General features: G+C 54.5%; 2 long non-coding RNA genes across 3 annotated transcripts in view; one reads left to right on the top strand and one right to left on the bottom strand.

The window, feature by feature from the left end:
- Positions 1-18,620, top strand: part of LOC309858412 — a 59,121-nt gene that overhangs the window by 19,672 nt on the left and 20,829 nt on the right. The window contains exon 3 of the long non-coding RNA XR_014308178.1: positions 17,724-18,304. This is a non-coding gene — a long non-coding RNA (uncharacterized lncRNA). The remainder of the gene's footprint in view (positions 1-17,723; positions 18,305-18,620) is intronic.
- On the bottom strand, positions 5,203-7,463 carry LOC309858411. Of its 2 annotated transcripts, XR_014308176.1 has the most exons (4): positions 6,845-7,463; positions 6,316-6,390; positions 5,644-5,676; positions 5,203-5,262 (listed from the first exon to the last, which is right to left on the bottom strand). It is a non-coding gene; the product is annotated as an uncharacterized lncRNA (long non-coding RNA). The 2 variants fall into 2 exon arrangements; XR_014308177.1 differs by lacking the exon at positions 6,845-7,463 and having other exon boundaries at positions 6,316-6,487.

The raw sequence follows: 18,620 nt of genomic DNA on the forward strand, positions 1-18,620 counted from the left end.
TGAAAGCCTGTTTGAAAAACTTCTTTAGGGCTGAAAGGGGTAGAATGTCCTGAGCATTGCCTTTTCGTGAATAGGCTATGTCATTTCCTTGCTTGAGGGAAGAAAAGAAATCATCCCGTATTTTCCACATTGAAAATCAAGGAAACACAGAACCTTGGATTGTATTTTGTTGTTGTTGTGGAAAGTCAGTAAGCCACCGTACAGTTCCTCATCAGCTTCCGAGGTAGTGCCCAGCTGTTCATCAGTTGCGTTTCACCCCCAGTGCTCATCCCATCGCATGCCCTCCTTTATGCTCCTGCCCGAATTGTCCCATACCCGCACCCACCTCCCCTCCAGCAACCCTCTGCTTGTTTCTTTGCTTTTTTTTTTAATTTAATTTTTCTTTATTTTCAGGATAACAGTATTCATTATTTTTGCACCACCCCCAGTGCTCCGTGCAATCCGTGCCCTCTATAATACCCACCACCTGGTACCCCGACCTCCCACGCCCCCGCCCCTTCAAAACCCTCAGATTGTTTTCCAGAGTCTATAGTCTCTCAAGGTTCACCTCCCCTTCCAGTTTTCCCTAACTCCCTTCTCCTCTCTAACTCCCCATGTGCTCCCTGCTATTTGTTAGGCTCCTCTGCTTGTTTCTTAGAGAAGAGCCTCGCATCGTTTTTCTCCCTCTCTGGTGGCTTCCCATTCAGTTTTCCCTCCCTTCCCCTGTGATTATCAAATGGCTTCATGCATAGGTGGAACTTAAGACCCAGGGCAGGGGATCCCAGTGGGCTTTCTTTCAGTGAGGTTATTGTGTACCTTTCCATGTTTGGCCGCATTTCGCTTTTCCTGGGAACTGACCCATTCCAGTGATATGTGTCCATTGTGTGTGGGGGGACGGGGGTTCTTCATTCTTGCTCAGGGAGTTGGGATCCTGATGCTGGTGTCAGGAGAACCTCCTCTGTGTTCCTGTTCCACTGGTGCCCTTTGGGGCCTCCCTTTCCTTCTCTGGAAGACGATGAGAGATCCAGTTGTGCAATGTTTTCCAGAAGGCCCTTTAGCTCAGTCTTCCAGGGGCTAGAAATAGCCAGCTTTGGTTTAGTCCACCAAACACGGGGTAGCAATATTCCCTTCAACTACTCCATGAGGACACACAACCAAGGAGAATGGAAATACCAGAGGAGCGTAGCTCCAAGGGGACGTCGGTGAAATGCTTTTACGACAGCCAATATCATAGGAAGGTGTGTGTTTTCTGTGATCACAGAGGTGGGCACTGGCCTTTCCATATCAACAGATGTCACTTTTGTCTTTGGGCTCTTTCACTGATCTTTAAGGTGCATTCACGTACAGCCTGAGGAGACCTGATTGGGAAACTCTCAGAGCGTAATCTCATTTTGGTCTCCTAATACCCACCTTTCAAAGACAATTTTGAAAATACAGTCTAATGGACGTACAGTATTTTCGTCGTTTCAGTTGAAGAGTAGGGATTCAGGAATTCTGTATGTGACTCGGTGCTCAGCACAGTAAGTGTCTTCTTAATCCCCACCCCCTCTTCCACCCATCCGCCCACCTGGTTCCCAACAGTATGTTCCCTATATTTGAGCCGGTGTTTTTGATTGCCTCTGTTTCCTGATTCCCTTTATTCTTTTCTGTTTCTGAAAAGTCACACATGAATCAAAGCCCATGTTAACAAAACACCCACGGTTCGGTCCACAGTGGCTCCCAGGGTTCCCCATCCCTGCTCTGTACCTGCCTGTCTCTCCTCTGAGCGGTTGCTGAAAGGTTTCTGACCAAGGGAACATAGGGCAAGAGATGGTCTTTGACAGCTTCAAGCTTTCATGACCAAACCCGTTGTCACTTCCCTGGGACTCTCTTGTGTTCCATCGCTTTCTGCCCAGTATCCCGGAACTTCGCAAGCCAGCACTGGTGTTTCGAATGGCCTTGCACAGAGGCCACAGTGGAAGCAGCGTAGGAGTGCCCAGGCTACTAGGGAGAAAGGGACTCAAGCTCAGGATTTCGCTTCCACTGAACAAACTGTCTTTCCTGTCATCCTGCCTCCCTATACTCTGGAGGAGAAGAGGAGGAGAGGCCTGTGGGGGTGGACCAAGCCCTGCCTGGCTGTTGATCTTCCTGACAATCAAACACCTCTTTGTGGCTGCCAGACGGTTGCGCATCGATCTCTTCCTGGTGGTGAAAGAGAGGACGTTTTGTCCACTGGTCCACTGGCAAGTTGTCTCTCCGTGTGCTCCGGGGACAGGTGGCCGGGGCATTAGCTGCGAGCATGCCGGAAGTGCAGAGTGTCAGGTCCCTCCCAGGGGTACTCAGTCGGAATCTGCCCTTTGCCGAGAAACCCTGGGCATCAGAGCCTGAGAGGGTCGTCCCCCCAAAAGCACTGTGGAATGTTCCACAGAGGGAGCGCTAATGGGCCACCTTGATCCACCAGTGGGGAAGGGGTGGTTGTTTCCTGGGCCCTTTGGGCCATTTCTCTCTGCCGAGAACCCCCTGAAGGGTTGATTCCCCAGTGGCCCTGGTGGGGATGGTCCTGGGAGAAAGGAAAGAACACCCCCCAGGCTGGGACTTAGAGTCGAGATGGAAGCTAAGCCTGCACCCAACAGCAGGAGCTCCAACTCGCCCAGGCTGAGCGACTGCTCAGGAGCTCTGTGTTGTGCTTTGGCTAGGTCCTTATGTGTCAGCTGATGGTATTGGGGATTTTTCTTGTGGTGCTGGATCCTGTCTTCTTAGATTCCCTGGCGCTGTATCTGCAAGGTTGGGGACCCTTGGCGTGTCCTTTTGCTTCCATGTAATTTTGGACATCCTCTTTGGATTCCGGGTTGACCCAGTGCTGGTTGGGTAGCATGTAATTGAACTTCCATGGATTCGTGGTCTCTCCAGGGTTGCTCTTAGGGTTCATTTGGCGTTCCGTAGCATCGTGCTGAGAAAAGATGCGTGGGATGATATCCATCTTTTGGAGTTTGTTGAGACTTGGGTTGTGCCCTAACGTGTGATCTACTCTGGAGAATGTTCCATGTGCACTGGAAATCCAGCACTGCGGATGCTGCTGTTTCAGGGTGGAAGGTTCTGCATCTACGTGTTGAAACGGGTGCATCCCTCAAAGCCATAGATTCCCTGTTGATTGTCAGTTTGGATCCTGTGTCCATTAGCAGATGTGGGGTGTTAGAGTCCCCCACTGCATGGTACGGCTGTCAAAGGTGACTTTATGTTTGTTATGCACTGTTGGATGCCTTTGGGTGCTCCCATGGTGCGTGTCTACATATTTCGAGATGTTCTCTCCTATTACATGGCCTCCCTTGCGAGGAAGTAGTGTCCTTCTCTGTGGCTTCGTACCTCCCCCCTTTGGTTCAGAGTCTGTTGTGTCTGGAGAGAAGGATTCCTACCCTTGCTTCGTTTCGCATCCATTTGCATGATAGACGCTTCTCCCCTGCTCACATTCCATGTGTGTGTTGGTCTACCGCGTCAGGCGAGTTCCCCATTTCAGACAAGTGAGTGGAACATGGGTGTGTCACCTGGTGGATGATGGAGACCAGGGACTTCAGAACCACCTGGACCTGACAGTGCCCTTGGCCAGCCAGGAGAGTGTGGGGTTTCTCTGGTCAAGGATCTGAACCTTTATCCTGGCAAGGGAGAACCAATCTCTGCTCCATCAGGCCCCAGCCAGGGAGCAGTGGCTACCATGGACCTGACCAAGAGGGTCAGGGGCCTGAAGGGCCCCACGGCCTTGCCAAGAACTGCGTAAGGAAATGCAGGATGGCTGGACATCCTAGCTCCTAGGTCAGCATAGACGTGAATAGAGCCAGAGACACCTCCCAGTTTCTTTCGTTTTTCTCCAGCCTCACCCAAAAGAAGCAGGGAAAAGGAATCCAGAGATCCTGGATAAGGATCCCAGGGGGATTCCAGTCTTGGTAAAGGGTGAACCTGGAGAGCCTCTAGGGAAACTGAGGACGGGACGTCCTGCCTGCCCTTCTTCCATTTACAAAATATCTTCCTCAGATTTTGGAGCTTCCACAGGCAGGGTTGAATCTCTTTGCATGTGTTTTCCCTACATCGTGCTGATGCAATTCAGGAGACTGAACTCGACAACCGTCAGTCCCAAATACTGGGTCCAAACCCGCACAAACACACGCACACGTAGCATATCCCCAAGGAAGCGAGACATCGTCCTCCTTGCTTTAGAGGGTAGAGTAGCAGCCCCTCTCCTGGGCAGCACATAGTTCTGGGGAGGGGAAGGAACTCTCCAGGACTCGCCTGGTCAGGGTTTGTTGCCTTCCTGGGGAAGGACCTGCAACGTCTCCATCTCAGGGGTCCTGAGGGCTGTGTCTGCTGTTTGCCCAGATGCCTGACACAGAAATGAACCTGTCCTCTGAGGAAACGGCATTGGGAGGTGCCACCAGTAATGAGTAGTGCCACCAGAAGTGAGGAGGGCTGGCTCCTCTCCTTTCTGCCCCATTGAATAGCTGCTGACTCTGTAAGATTTCTGGGTTCAGGAATGAAGAAGAGAGTCTGTACACGTTGTACATTACCGTAGGAAATAAAAGAACCAAACGCACACGTGGGCAGGTAGAGGAGAAAATAAAAACCTTTATTATTATTATTATTATTATTATTATTATTATTATTATTACTACTACTACTACTACTACTATTATTATTTGGGTAAGAAAACTTTAATCCCAAGGGTTCTCATTCCTTTTTGTTGTTGTGGTGGTGGTGGTTGTGGTTAAATAACAACCCTTTAATTATATTCAATATTGCCCCTTCCAGAACAAGTAATTCTGTAGGGGAGAGGAAGGGGTGTTGAGCAGCGGATGGGGCTCGTGCACCACAAGTAGCCCAGGGGCCGAGGGGCAATCCTTGGCTCAGCCAGTGTGCACGGGTTCAGGTCTGATGGTGGCTGTAGCCAGTGGTCCTGGTGCTTGTGTTCTGCTGGCCAGCTAGGACCGCGGCTCCAGCTGGCATGACAGGTTGTAGCTAAGGACAGAGGGACACCTGTGAGTTGAGCAGCAGCTGGCATTCAGGAGTCCCTCCCAGGGTTTTCCCACAGCTGGTGTCTGGCTGCCCAGGGAGCCCTAGAAGGAGGATCCCAGGCGGGGCCAGCAGAAAGAGTCCACCCCGACGTCGCCTGACCCAGCTCCTGAGTGGGCCTCACCTGTCCTCCTCGCTGAGCCGCTCCACAGCCCAGAACCAGGCCGTGAATGGATGCTGGGGCTCTAGGCAGTAATTCTCTGCCGCCGCCTGGAGCAGCATGATGTCCGTGAGGACTCGGTATTCCTGGGCCGGGACAGAGGCACAGGATGCACCCTGAGCCTGGGTGGGGAAGCTACAGGGCCAGGTGAGGGCCGAGCAGCGGGACAGGGGTCGGGTCCTGGGTCTTGGCACACATGACCACCCTCCTGCATGCAACTTCGTCTGGTCCCAAACTGTTCTCAGAGGCTAGTAGAATTAGCCCCTCCTCCATCAAGGGAAGTTCTCCTTGATGCCCTTGTGGATCCCTACTGACTGACTCGATGGGTCTTGCACTTCATTCTTAGCAACCTGTCCCAGGAAATGGGAGATGGAGGGGAGTGGATGGAGCCAAGCAATGTTCTTCCCAGGGGCGTCTCTGATAGGGTCTGCCTGCCCTTCCCTACAGCCAGGGCTACGTATGCTCACCTTATTCTTTTTGCGGTGGTTGATCTCATTGCCCTGGAAAGTAGACAACCATTGTCCTTCAGAAAGAGGCCCCCGGTCAGTCCTAGCACCTTACACCCACCCGTTCTGAGGCTGCGCGTAGGCCAGGACCCCGGAGTGGGCCGCCAAGCCACACACACAATGAGACTGGGGTTAGGGCAAGCCCTGGGGTCCAGAGGAAGGAAGACTGGGGGATGGTGAAAGGGCTCCCGGTCAGCACCCTGCAGCACAACACTCTGTGGTGACTGAAGGGAGCGGCAGACGCCTCAGGCAGGCAGGATCTGCTGGGCTCCTGAAGTGTGGCTGATGTGCAGGGTCCTGACTTCACTGTCCCCGACAGGCAAGGTCTGAGGGAGAGGCTGCAGCCCATGCACACAGAGCGCATGCAGCTTCACCTTCAGGATGCGCTGGTGCTTCCCCAGTCTTGGGCCACCCGTCTGGGTGCAGACTCCCTTCCCTCAGCACTGAGATGGGCGCAGACTCCCTTCCCTCAGCACTGAGATGGGCAAGAGATGCCAGTTCTTAGGGGCGGCTGTGAGGCTGTGGGGAAGGGAGGTCTCCGAAGGACTCAGAGCTCAGGGCTCAGTCCGGGGACTCTCTGCTCCCTGTCCTCAGGACTCTGGTCCCTCCTCCACAATCCTCAGGCTCACCCACCTCCAGGTAGTCCTCCATTGCTGTATCAAGCACCACCAGGTCGGAGAGGAAAGTGCCAAGGTATGGGACGACACCCTGTGTCATGAGGGGTAGGTTTGGGATGAGTCCCTGCTGTCTGGTGCCCACAGGGGCCCTCCCCGAAAAGACTTCAGCGTCCTGGCCCACCCCACTTTCCCACATGGAAAAGGGCCTAGGACCCTTAGTTGCTTCCCCTGGATTCGCATTCCCCTCACCCTCCCAGAACATCAGACTCCTCCTAATCCCCTCCAGGGCCTGCTTTTTGAAATTCAAAAAACCCCCTGGCTATGGAGCCCCGGGCCCCTCCCCAGCCCCAAATCCATTCTCTACCCAGCCTGCTAGACTCCTTCCTCCTGGTCCCCAGGAAAGAAGACATTGAGCAACTGTGGCGGCAGGCAGGAGGTGGAGCTGGAGTGGCAGGTCCCACCTGTCCTGATCTGGACGCTTCTAGCCCTCAGGGAGGAGCCCCTCTCCCCTGGCCTTGGAGGCCCTGTCCCTCAGGCACACTCACCTTCTTGGGCAGCCCCTTCCGCGCTCTCTGCAGCTGCCTCACCAGGCTGGCCAGTTTGTTCGAGGGCCGCTTCTAGAGGGCCAAGGACAAGATCCTTGAGAGCAGAATAGCCTCAGTCCCCTTGCGCCCACCGTCTTGGACTGCAGACCCTAGACGTCCGACCTACGTCTGCTGATACTGACGCTCCATTCCCCTGAAGCATGCCACGAGTCCTTCTAGAACAATCTCAGCTCCCCCATTCAGTCCATGGGGGACCTGGAGCTTGGAGCCTGGCCTCCCTGAGCCTGTTTTCCCATGGGCAGAAGGGGGAACTCCACCTACCTCCTGTGGTCTCCTGAGCACTCAGGATCCTCTTAGGATCATCATTTTTGTGGCCCACAACCCATCCCCACCCCATCTGTGAGCAGGGGCCTGTCCTCTGGGCTGTCCGCGTTCATGTGGGCCCCCATGTGGACCTTCTCGATGGATGGACACAGAGAGACCTGAAATCTAGCCTAGGGAGTCTGGATGGGCAGCACCCGCTTGTCCCAGCCCCAGGGGGAATCTTCAGCCCAGGCTGTCAGCACATTCCTGCCAAAGGCTTCTGCTCCCCGAGGAATGCTTCAGGCCATTCCCTACTTCATCCACACAGGATCACGCCTCCTCCCACCCCTCTCCTGTCCTTGGAGCCCTGCACCTCCCGTGCTACCTTGATGAGTAGTTCCCTGCCCTGGGGGTTGCCTTCTGTGCAGAGCTGTTGGAATGTTCGGAAGCTCTTCCTGAAGAGAGGGAAAGAAGTTAGGCTCAGGGGAGTCCTAACGTGGCAGGGTAGAGTGCGAGTCCCTTTTCTTGGAGCAGCCCCGCATGTCCACGGGGCTGGCTGAGGGTTTGCTCTGGGCTGCTCTGAGCACTGGGGTCTTCGTAGGACATGGGAGGGCGTTCTCCTGGGCGTCCCCCTGGGCGTCCCTTCCCAGCTTAATTGAACAGCTCGGTTTGGGTGGGGTTCTGGCTGAACCATGGGCAGAGACTTCAGTGGCTGCCAAGTCACCACGTGGAAATATGGAATTCAGCTGAGGCCAGGGTGGGGCATGGAGGACATTGGATTTCTCAAGCAGGAGGCCTGGTGGCCTGTTCCCCAGGAAGGCTGAGAGGAGCAGCCCCGGGCCCAGGTCCTTTGGTCAGGGTTTGCTGCCTCCCAGGAGGTCCAAGCTGACTGAGGGGGGCAAAGGACAGGCCTGTGGGAGATCCCGCCTCCATCCTGGCCCCTCCTGCAGAGAAGCCTCCTCACCTGGAAACGTTGTCCCATGTCCTCTGCAGGCGGTGGAGGGAGGCACTCTGCAGAGCCGCCAGGATGGCACGCAGGGAGGAGTAGTTCCCTAGGATCTGACAGGCCTGGGGGAGGGAGGAGAAGGAGCTGTCAGTGGGAGAGCAGGAGCCCCAGATGCTCGAGAGCTTTAGTGCCCCCCTCGGTTTAGGGCTCCCCCACGGGTGAAGCTGATGTCCAGGGAGCTGCAGAAGGGCACAGGTCAGCCCTAAAGAGGAACACTGCTGGCGAGAGGGAGGATTTTCCCTCACTGCAAAGGAGGCGTCACGTGGGAACTGAGCGTCCCAACGTTGGGCCATGCCCCCGGGAGGAAGAGCCTAGGGACCACAGGCCTTAGAGCAGGGCCTTCAGCCCTGAGAAGGGAGCGAGACAGAAGAGCAGTTCCCGAGGCTCAGGCGAGCCTCAGGGAGCTGGGCCTCCCACAGCATACCTTGGCCACCCGGATCCAGTGGCCCACCACCACGGCCCTGTCCCGGGCTGTCATGCTTGGGTCGCCAAGGCACGTGGTGACGATGCAGCTGGCCACAGCATTGAAGTGGGCGATGGTGGCCCGGACTGTGGGTGCCAGGTGCTCGTTGCCAGGCCTGTTCCTCCGGGACCAGACGGAGCCCAGGCACTGATGGGGCACCACCTTCTTGAACAGCTCCTAGGGGACAGGGGGAGGTGTGTTGAGCCCCACACATGTTCGCCCATGCAAGACTCATGTCCTCGGGAGGGGTCCCAGGTCAGAGCTGGAGCTCAGGAGGCTGCGAATGTGGCCGGAGCCTGCTTAGAGAGCCTGCATTTCATGCCCCTCTTCTTCTCCGAGGGAAGCCAGTGCGGGATGCCCCAGGAGCCAAGAGAGGCAAGGGAAGGGAGGAAGGCGTGTGCACCCTGATCATTCCATGTCCAGGGGGCCGCACCAGGTGGTGCTCCCAAGGGGGCATCTCCTCCTCCAAATGCTCATCCCTGCAGTCCCTGTCTCCTTACAGGTGCCCATTGTCACCTGGTGGCTGAAAGCATGGCTTTCCGTGTCTAGCCTGTCCTTCAGGACGCATCAGATGCCTAAGCCAGGTTGATGGTGCTCATGCTCCCAGGCAGATGGGTGGGCGACCCATGGACGGGATTGCACACAGGGAGCTGCCCTCCTCCCCGCGGGGGACCAGAGCCTTCCCATTTACGGGCTCTCGCTTCTGAGTCATTGCATCTGCGTGGTACCTCTGCCTCAGTCCTTCTCAGTGCCTGTCTCCACAGTCCGCAGCTGGACAGTGAAAGCTCAGGTCTAAAAACCCTGATGGGTTTCCCCGGTCGGTTAGGGCTGCAGCTGAGATCTGGCCCTATATCCTAGGAGTCCACATCAGGGAAAAGCCGGTATAGGGCAGCGGAGAGCAGAAGAAAAGCCGGCCCTGCCCTCCTACCCTGGGGGCCCAGCTGCTCACCGCATCCATGTAGGTGAGCTGCTCTGCCACCAGCTTGGGAGGGAAGTCCAGGAGGTCAGGCTCCTTCTCTTTGAGCCGCTTCTTGGGTTGGCAGGATGCCTCTGCGGCTGGAATGGGCTCAGTGGCACCTGCGACAGCTGGCGTGCAAACTCCCAGGCAAGCCGATGGCCCAGCCGTCTGTGCCTCAGGACCCGGCGACCATCCGTAACCTAGGAGCCCCTGTTCCAGTTCTGGAGCAGCCGGTGGAGGGGAGGCTGGCTCGGACCCTGAAGGTGATGGCTGATGCAGAGCCAGGGTTGCCTCTCGCTCCATGGGAGGCTCTTTGGCCGGCTCAGCTGCTGGAACGCGTCGCATAGCGGACACGGGGGTGGGAGTAAGGGGAACGATTCAGCCACATCACTGACACTCCATGTGCCTTTCCCTGAACAGGACGGATCCCATGGCCTTTCAAGGAATACCCAGCCCATGAGCCCCATCCCAGATGGCCTTCCCAGCTTGCAATGCCCCTTACCCTCCGCCTCAGCCTCTGTGAGCTGCAGAAGTTCCCGCTGCCTCAGCGGAACGGGGGCATGGGTGTTTAGGTCCCGGTCATGCCACGTGACGTGCACATAGGCCCCCTTGACCTCCACATGGGCAGTGTGCAGGGACTGCCCGATATCCTGCCGTGTCTGCTCAGGCCAGGTTCCCAAGATGGGACACAGAGTGCTGGGGAAAGTCAAATGTGGGGCAGAGTCAGAGACCTGGCCTTCCCTTCCTTTTCCACGCTACTTCCACAGCACCATCCTTTCGGTGTGGGCCCCACAGAATGGCGCCAGCCCACTTGCAACCCCTCTGGAGCTGTCCTTGCTGACTGCTGACCACGTGGGATGAGGGAGGGACCTCCCATAGGTCTGTCCTTTGGCCCCTCAGTCATGCATCCTCCCTGCAGACCAGTGTCTGGGCTTTGGTTGGAGGCCGACGGGTGAGTGGTCCGGTCCCCACCCTTTCTGTCCTTGGCCCCACTTGTGGTGGTCAGCGGAGGTGGATATGGATAGGGGCAGGCGGAGCAAGAATGGACCATCCAAGGGATGGCTGTTGTAGGCACCAACTCAGCCCACAATGGGCTCTGCTTCCCAGAGTGCTTGGCATCCCGTCCACACCTCTCTCGGACTCTTTGGCCTCTTCAGAGGAAGCTGCCCCACTAAGCTCTCCCATGGAAATCGAGAGTCCTGGGAGATCCATGGTTCTGAACATCCCTCGCCAGCAACATCACCTGTCGCCTCCCACCCTGCTCTGTGGAGGCAGCAGGACCTCCTCTGGCACCCAAAGACCTATCCTGTTCTTCCTTGATCGTAGAGTGCATCCTCGTGGTCCCAAGAGAGGTGGATCCATTCATCCCTAGAGTAGGTCACAGAGATGCCCCATCTGATGAACGCTAGACATGCGTGCTTAGGATGTGAAGAGTGCCTATGTGACCCTGGACCGAGAATGGAGACCCAGACATTGTCTCTACGTTACCCATTCACTGCTCTTGGTGACTAGAGAGAGCCTGCATTCCTAGGTGCTTAAGAGCCATGATTGAATGAAATCATCCCAAACAGGACTTTGCAAATCCTGAGTGGCCCTTGGGCTGCTCTGCCTGCTCCCAGTGTCCCCTCGACCTGGGCACATAAAGGACCACAGTCAGGACCAGCTAGATGGCATCTCAGAGGTCCTTTGCCAATAGGAAAGCTGCCAGCTTTCCGTTTCCTTTCTCTAGACCCAGAAGGACCACAGGCCTGTGAGGGTTGAGCCTGAACGCGTCTTCCCTGGAGAGGGAAATGTTCAGCGCGAAGACGCCCAGCATGTCCAGCAGCCCTTTCTGCAGAGCCGGGCCCCAGAGAGGCGCGTGCCATGTTTCCTCCCATGACTCCCTGCAGTCGCCCTACGAGGTTCATCCTCTTAGCACCTCCACTTTTCCGGACAGGAGAGGGAAAGTCAGAGAGGTGCAGTGACATTCCCAAGTCCTACAACTAGTAGACGGAAGGCTCCCCCTTGTGCTGGCTATGAGGTGGGCACTCACCGAGGGAACTGGTGATCCCGGACCTGCCGGGCTGACGGGAACATCTGATAGATGGAGAACATGGTGGTGACGATTGAGAGGCTTCTATCCGGGAAGGATAGCAGCAGGGAATGTCTCCATCTCTGCACTGTGCCTTGTTTGAGCTCCAGCATCGTGCAGGCCTCGTCCGGGGACAGGGATGATGCCTTTTCCAGCAGGCAGACAAGGGGGCGGGGTGGGGAGCAACATAGTCAGCTTCAACGCCGTGAAGCCCCAGGAAGAGCAGGGTCTGGAGCTCAGACTGCATCCTCCCATCCCTTTGGGAACTTGGGCAAGACGACGAGGGACTTGTGTGCCCACCCAGAAAAAAGGTTCTTGGCTGAAAACCTAAAACCAACCTCCAAAGGACCCATCTAGGCTTAAATGTACTGGTGACTTCAACATGTGTGGTTCGCTGGACAGCAATAGCCTGTCTGTCTCTTCCTAGCCCGTATGAAGATCTGTATGTGTATGCCATGGAGTCATGAGGAAGGAGCCCTACTGTTGAGAGGAGAAAAGAGAGGTTGAGAATCTCCAAGCCTGCTCAAGGTCATCCGCGTTGGGTCTGAGATCTGTCCAAAGCATGGGCTACATGGCATTTCGCCTATGCTGATGCGGTTTGGCCTGTTGCTGTCAGGGGCAGAAAGGTTCAGGGGGAAACCACCTTCCTTGGCAGGCCCCAGGGCAGCCAGTTGTGTCTAGTCTGGGCTGTGGGCTGGCCCCGGTCATCTCTGGGTCCTGAGACTGGCCATGAACCTGGGCCCGTTCTCACCCCAGACCAGGACTGGATGTTGTTGGTGGCCTGAGGTCCCTGCTGCTTGTCAAGGGAGATGGAGTAGCTGAAGCCTTGCAGCAGCTCATGCCAGAGCCAGCTACCTGGGCCAGGAGGCATCGGAGGCCTTCCACCCAATCTTTGGGTCTACGGTCTGGCAGATGGAGTGACCCAAATCATCTGTGAGGACCCTTGAGGTGCCCTTTCCTTGCAGCATTGCTGGAATGGCAAGCAGTTTGAGTCACGTCAAGTTCCAGCAGCAATGCTAGACCGAGTCACTGTAGCAGACCACGTCCTTTAGAAAGGGGGACTGTGAGGACCTAGAGGGAAAGAGCCTGTGAGCTGGTGGACCTCCTAGGATTCGATGTGTTCTGAGAGTTGATACATTCCAGAAAGACCTGTAGAATGGCTTGATCCCACCGGCCCTTTTGTAGGTTCAATCACCCTATCTGGTATGAGGATTTAGAAGGGCGTGGGCCAGTTCTCCAGAACCCAGCTGGGTTCTCCACTTGTTAGCTGGCATGAGTAGGGAAAATCGTAAAACCCGTGGGAAAAGGCCAAGATACTCATGGCTTTGTGAAAAGCAACACAAGGCCAGAGGAAAGAAATCAAAACAACTTCCCCCCATGCCACGGAAAGCATTCACTCTATTCTCTACCAGTCCCACGTAGGTGAAGAGTGTCTTCCTCCCTTACTTACCCATAGGTGTGGCATATGTGCGGAGGTGTGGGTTACTCTGGGGTGGGGCCGGTGGAATAGTCAAGTGGAAACACTCTGGGAAGGCCCCAGGTTTGTCCCCATCGTTGCATGGGGGCCCTGGGTGTGGAGGAGCTTCTTCCTATTCTCACCTCAGAGCAGCACTGATCCTGGGTGGCCTGGGACACCTGACCCTTGTCCAGCGAGTTGGAGTCGTTGAAGTCCCCAGCCAGCTCATTCACAGTCTCTGGGGTGCAGCTCTGAAAAGGCAGTGCCCCATAGACACAGGGCCAAGAGCCATTAGCAGCCTCCTGGAACATTGCCACCAGGGGACACCCCCACTAGACATCGTGTTCTCCAGTTCAGGCTAAGAGGGATGGCTGAAAAGACATTGAGCAAGGACGTAGCCAGAGGACACTCTAAGGCTCATGACTACCATGAGCCTTATCATTGTGTCACCCTCCCCTTTTCATCCAGCCTGCTATGACCTGGGGTATGAACATGACAGATGGGTCCAGCCTCCAACACCAGGCAGCTTGCTTCTGCCCAGGAAGGGCATATCCCTCATCCCCTGTCCCCACTTCTACAAACACACACACACACACACACACACACAAACAGGGAGAGAGAGAGAGAGAGAGAGAGAGAGAGAGAGAGATGCGCTCCCACACAGTAAGGGACAGTGGTGTGTGCCCGCTGAGGTGGGACCACAGTTGTTGCCCACTCTCCAGTGGGCTGCCCCGAGCTGCCTTGTGTTACCTGTTGGTGTCTCCGGCCCCATGACCAGAAACTTCGGAAAAGAGGGCTGAAGCACTGTCTGCAACTGCAGTCATGTCTCTGGCTCTGGGCTCCTGTGGGCCCAGCACCCCTGGAAGTAGGAAGACAACAACTGAACATGGTGTTCTGTCGAAGGTCTCCACTCAAGTGTGCTGGAGAGCAGGTTGCCCTTTGAAAGTGGGTGCCTGGTTGCCAGAGTTCTAAGTTCAGTTGGGGCCTATCATGAAGAATATGAGGTCACGCTTTCAGGATTCTAATACCTGGGGCCCTTCCTAAAGTCACCCCCTCTCTGCAGCCCCTTCACTTGGCTCTTGACCTCTCTTCCCCGGGACTGTACACAATGAGCCAAAAGTGCCAGAGGCACCATGCTCTGGAATTGGCACTCAGGTCCTCCCTTTCAGGAGACAGAGCTGAAGTCAGACGTTTGTTCTCTGTCCTTTCCCACTCCTGTGTCCTCAGTCATTGTGTGTCTCCCCTAGTGCCCACATTCCCAACCTGCATAGTGGGGACCAGGGAGAATCTAGTTCCTTGGGACATCTTAGGGTGTATGTAGACCGTATTTGTGGTATGTGTGCGACGGTGTCACGGGAAATCAGAGGCACACATAGAAGGCCAGATGAATTGCAGGAAGGGGTGGGACGTGGCCTGGAGGAACGCTGCGAGGAGGCCTGGGTCCCGGCTTTGTGTCGTTTTGGAACCGTCCCTTTCCCTCTTGGCGTCATTATAATGGGGCACCATGATGGGGTGGAAATGCACGAAGATGCAGACTTTGTCATCCTCGGTAGTGAAACGGTTCAGTTGTTTCCCACATAGCTTTAGAAGGAGACCTCTTTCCCTCGTTCTGGTATATGAGGGGAGCAGCCTTCACAGTGGCTCCCAGGGATCCTGACCTGTGGTGGAGGCATCACTCTGCAAGCTCTGGGTGGTTAGCGAGTGGCTTCTGAGCCACGCGATGTACTTACTCAACGTGATGAAATAGCATGCCTCGTGTTTCTCTAGATGTCAGGCAAGGAGTTTCGCACTTCCTAGTTTCTTTGCTCATGGTCCACTTCTCCCTTGTTCCCCTTTTCTTCTCGGAATCTGAAGCGAAAAACATGCCCAGATGGTTGGCGCTGCCATCTATCGAGGCTCACAGTGCCAGGATCGGAGGCAGTGGCAAGGCCAACATGCGCCCAGAAACTCAGATTCTGAGTTGAATGGCTCCCCGAATGATGGGTGCTAAGTTGGGGAAAATCCTCTGCTAGTCCAGCCTCAGTTACAACCACGGGCTCACAAGTATGGTGATGTGGAGGAAGCATGCGGAATTGTGCCTCCATTCCTCTTCTGCAACAACTGTGGGGCATTCAGTCCATGCATTTGAAGATGCAGGGTATTGGGGCAATGCCGTTGCAGAGGGACAAGAGATCGCTACCTGTCTCCCAGGCCTGAGGCCCTGTCCCTGCCTTCCTCACCACCCTCTGCTCTGCTCCCAGTTGCTCTCCAGCCACACTGGATGCCTCTTTCATGTCCTCTGGCCAACCCAGCTTCTGGTAGTGAGGCTCTAAGGCAGAGGTGCCTTCCCTCTTCATGACACAGGGCAGCCAGACTTGTGTGGGACTAGCTCCCTTGTTTTTATTCTGTCCTCAGCGCTGTCCCCCTCAGTGAGGCCTTTCGGGCCTTTCTCTCCAATGACTCTGCAGCCTTCTTTCAGAGTATTCTTCGTTTGTCTCACGGAACGCTTGCTCTTTTCTTTCGCATGGCACTGTTTGGTGCGTTGGTCCATCTCTAGACTGTGGGACCCTCCATACTGTGTTGCACAGTGACTTGTGCCAGTGTGCATTCCCACGGATGGTGTCCAAGGGTTCCCTGTTCTCCCTGTCCTCACCGGCATTTGTTAGCTCCTATGCTCCCAACCAACAATCTACCGTAGGATCCCAGAGTTCCACGCCTGGGAACATACTCCTAGACAGCCAAGGAATATGGCCAAGAACTCCCTGCGCCCACCCCCATGGTCAGGAATCCTTGTGAACACCGCTTATTCTGGTCATCCTTTTAGGGCCTAGGAACATGAAGTCATTGTGTTGTGTAGCTGAGACGTGCACAGTGCTCGATGTCAGTTCTTTCAATCCAACTGGGGCCGAAAATATTTTACTATTCATAATGAGCCTCGGGAAAGTTGACTTGGTAAAGGAATGACACGTAAGCAAAACTGGAAACAGCAGAAGCTAAAGTCAGTAGATGACGACAGGCATAGGAACACCCAAGCCCTTGCATCAACAATGGGTTCTGAGTGGGGGGAAAAAATCAGGGAAGGAAAAATCAAGCAGACGAAGGAGAATGTTCAGTTTGGGTTCTGTTTGAAAACATGATCAAGGAATAACAGGTCTCAAGAAATTAACTCTGAAAAATACCTTCTCACATAAAGTTGTCCCGGGTGGGGCAATTCTGTCTTTCAACCTCGAAGTAGGCACAGAAGGACATTTTGTTGGCTCCATGTTGTCTCAAGGAAAATGGCAGAAGTCGAATGGCTGAGAGAGGACCTACCTGGAAAGGGTATAAAGGGCCAGATGAAATGGTCCTGTGTTCATTTCTCCATCTTTGCAGCTTTTCAGTGCAATTTATTTTTAGGTCGTGAAGTCCATGAAGTTCACGGAGTACATTCTAAATGTCTTAAAAAGCATTAATGTCTTTGTCCCAAGCTCCCTGGAACCCACCTTCCCATCTCCTTGGCATCTTGTCCATCTAAAGCTCTTTAGCATGCGTCAGACTCTTCCCGCGAGCGCCTCCTTCCAGCCCTTGGCAAACACCATTCTACTTTCTGTCCTTCGGAGTCCACTCTAGGTAGGTCCTAAGAGTGGAGTCCAAGTTGGTTATCTTCATGCATACTCCTCTCACTTAGCACACCCTCCTCAACGTTCGCCCACGGGGTGGCGCATGTCAATGTTTTTGTCCTCTTTAGCGAATGAATACTATCCCAACGTCTGTATATACAACATCTGTTCCTCCCTGGACAGATACTTGGATTGCGTTCATGGGTTAGCTTTTAGGAACCATGCTGCCATGAGAAGGTGTGCTCAGATAAGTCTCCAGGACCATACTATCCTGTTCATGAATGTGGGTACCTAGCACAGAAGGGCAAGTACTAAAACACATGGTAGTGCGAAAGTTGATTTTTTAAAAACGGTTTATTTATTCATTTGTCAGCGTGAGAAAGAGGCATGCAGAAGCAGGAGAAGTGGCAGGCAGAGCAGGCAGGGGAGAAGCAGGCTCCCGGCTGAGCAAGAAGCCCGATGTGGGACTCCATCCCAGGATCCTGAGACCTCAACAGACTGAGCCACCCAGGTGTCCCACTCAAGTTGATTTTTGTGAAGAGCTGTCATACTGATTTCACAAGCATGCCCTTAAACATTCCTACCACACCCAATCAGCAAGGTTCCTAATTCTCTTTATCTTTGCCATGGCTTGGTCTTTTCCTTTCTCCCGAGTGTTTTGTTTTGTTTTGTTTTGCTTTGTTGTGTTTTGTTTTGTTTTTCTTTTTCCATGGGGAGCCAACCTCATGGATTCATAAAGGTATCTCATTGCTTGCAATTTCCTTCCTTGCGTATAGCTTTGAGGTTATGTCTCTTGCCCATGTGTACATTCACACATCACATTTGACTTGTTTTTCTCTTGTTGTTGATGTTGTTGAGTTCCTGGGATCTCTAGATATTGTGGATATTGAGAACCTGCCAGATCCATGGTTTGCAAACATGCTTTCCCGACTTCTGGACTGTGCTTTCCCTTGGTTGATAACGTCATTCAAGTCACAAAGATTTTAAGTATCCTGAATGTCCAGGGTGTGAGTTTCCTTTTCTTTTCCATCCTGTGCCTTGCAGGTCGTATCCATGAAATCATTGCACAATCCTGTTTTGTGAAGGTGAGGAAGATGGATGCTGCGGCGCTCGGAATTCAGAGAGGAAACAGGATCGCTGGTGGAGGCAGGCAGCAGCAGGAACTGGAGACGCACAGGCCTAATGCTGGGGTCCTGACCAGATGCGATGGCGCGATGATAGGAATAGGTACCTTGGGCGAGCAGGAGCCGTGTACTGGAAATGGTACCCTGCCCATTTGGGGCACCACTGTGTGTGGTGATGGCAGCAGTGAGACATAGGACTGGACATGTCCCCAAGCTCAGCCCTTCTTCAAAGGGAGCCTTTTATTGCCACCTGCTCCAGTCCTGTTTGAAGGGTTTCTTAATCCGACGAGGGACATAGATTTATTCCACGACAAAGGGTGATGATAGTGGTGTGGTGACACCTGTCTCCGAGGAACTTCTCATCCCTCTATCATGAGCCACTGTGACAGGTGAGCCACTGTCTGGAGTCAGCCGCCAAGAAGGGGTTCGAATGCCTCAAGGACACTGGGAACAACCTCCAAGAGGGACCAGTCTGTCATTGCCATGCTGAGCTGAATTCAGGTAAGACCTTTGTACCCTTGTTGTGTGTTCCCAGTTCATGGTCACGTAGTTCTGCAGGTTCTTCTATGGGAGAGAGGGCAGGGCCGTGTCTGAAGGGGAGCTGGAGAGCTCTGGCACGTCCACGACTGAGATGGAGACTTTGCCCCTAGTCATCCCTCAAGTGAACAAAGGGATGGATGTCATGCAGCATCCACCTTCCAGCCAGTACTATTCATGCCACCTTTCTGGAAAACTTGTAGTGAGGCCCTTGGAAAGGTTGGGGGGGGGCGCACCTGTAGTCACTCCTGTGGCACATAGGGATATTACCTGCTTGGGG

This window comes from Mustela nivalis (assembly GCF_964662115.1).
Source record: "Mustela nivalis genome assembly, contig: HAP1_SCAFFOLD_2333, whole genome shotgun sequence".
In the NCBI taxonomy this organism is placed as follows: domain Eukaryota; kingdom Metazoa; phylum Chordata; class Mammalia; order Carnivora; family Mustelidae; genus Mustela; species Mustela nivalis.